Source organism: Myotis davidii, unplaced genomic scaffold (genome assembly GCF_000327345.1).
Source record: "Myotis davidii unplaced genomic scaffold, ASM32734v1 scaffold796, whole genome shotgun sequence".
NCBI classification, from domain to species: Eukaryota; Metazoa; Chordata; class Mammalia; order Chiroptera; family Vespertilionidae; genus Myotis; species Myotis davidii.
The window spans coordinates 358,260-359,542 of record NW_006287809.1 but is presented as its reverse complement, the minus strand read 5'-3'; the positions used below and the strand labels follow the sequence as shown (position 1 = coordinate 359,542).

At 56.7% G+C, this 1,283-nt stretch overlaps 1 protein-coding gene across 1 annotated transcript in view; it reads right to left on the bottom strand.

The window, feature by feature from the left end:
- Nucleotides 1-1,283, bottom strand: part of NKPD1 (NTPase, KAP family P-loop domain containing 1) — a 6,821-nt gene that overhangs the window by 2,151 nt on the left and 3,387 nt on the right. The gene's annotated exons all lie outside the window — the stretch shown is intronic.

Here is a 1,283-nt window from a genome sequence, read left to right as displayed (position 1 = left end):
CAGGGGCGGGGCGTGGGTATCAGAATGGGCCGGGCGGGGAAAGCCTGGGCAGGCGTAGAAAATGAGGAAGGAAAGACTTGGAGCCAGCTTGGGCCGGGAAGGGTCTGAGGGCGAGGCCCGGGGGGTCAGGGATGGACATAAGTAGAGCCCCCAGATGAAGAGGAAGGGAGAGTGCAGGGAAGGCTTTAAGGAGTGATTACAAGGTTCTGATGAAGAGAAATGTTGGGCTGCAAGGGTACAGCCTTGATCTGATTTTCCTGCTCCTCTTCCTCCAGCTCTCAGCTCAGCTGCCTCCTCCTCCAGGAAGTCCTCCCTGATACCCAGACTGAATTAGATGCCCCCTGGCTCTCCCTGGCCCCACCTCCCTCCCAGTCATCTCACCCACTTTGAGCTGTCACTGGGGACAGGTGTGTCTCTCTCTCTGGACTGTGAGCCCTTGAAGGGCAGGGCCCTGGTTGTCTTGGTCACCAAGGAAGTGTTGGGGGAATGTTTGAAGGATGGGTGATGAGAGGGGCATCTGTCTGCAGTGAAGTTAGTGAATGAATGAATGGGAATGTGTCGAGCCACCTAGCACTGAAGGTGCTCCAAATGCCATTCCCTTCTCCCTATCGTCCAGTGGTTCTCAACCTTCTGGCCCTTTGGATAGTTCCTCATGTTGTGACACAACCATAGAATTATTTTCGTTGCTACTTCATCACTGTAATGTTGCTACTGTTATGAATCGTAATGTAAACATCTGATATGCAGGATGGTCTTAGGCGACCCCTGTGAAAGGGTCGTTCGACCGCCAAAGGGGTCGCGACCCACAGGTTGAGAACCGATGCTATAGTCACATCTTTTCTCCTCCCAGGACAACACGGGGCAGGCGTGGGCTGGTTTATTAGGTGCTCACCAGGCCTGGCACATGGAGGAGAGTCACCTCCAGCCCTCTGGCCACCACTGGCGCTGGGGGCTGAGCGCCAGCCCGGCTTGAACCAGGTCCAAGCTGCTGCAGGTCCTGGCCAGGCTCAGCTCATGTCGGCAGTTAGCACCTGTCTGTCAGGGCTCCTGTGGGCTCCAGGCCCTGGGCCAGAGCCGAGGAGGAGGGATGGGTCCTGCAGCCTCCGTGAGGAACTGGGGCGTGTTCAGGAGCCATAGAAGGCGTCTGAGCGGGGAATGACAGGGACAGATATGGATTCTAGAAAGTTCCTTGGAGAGGATTTGGAAGGGAGGGGGCTGAGACTGGATGCCAGGAGGTCAGAGAGGAAACTGGAGCAGGGATGGGGGCAGGGATAAGGGCTAGG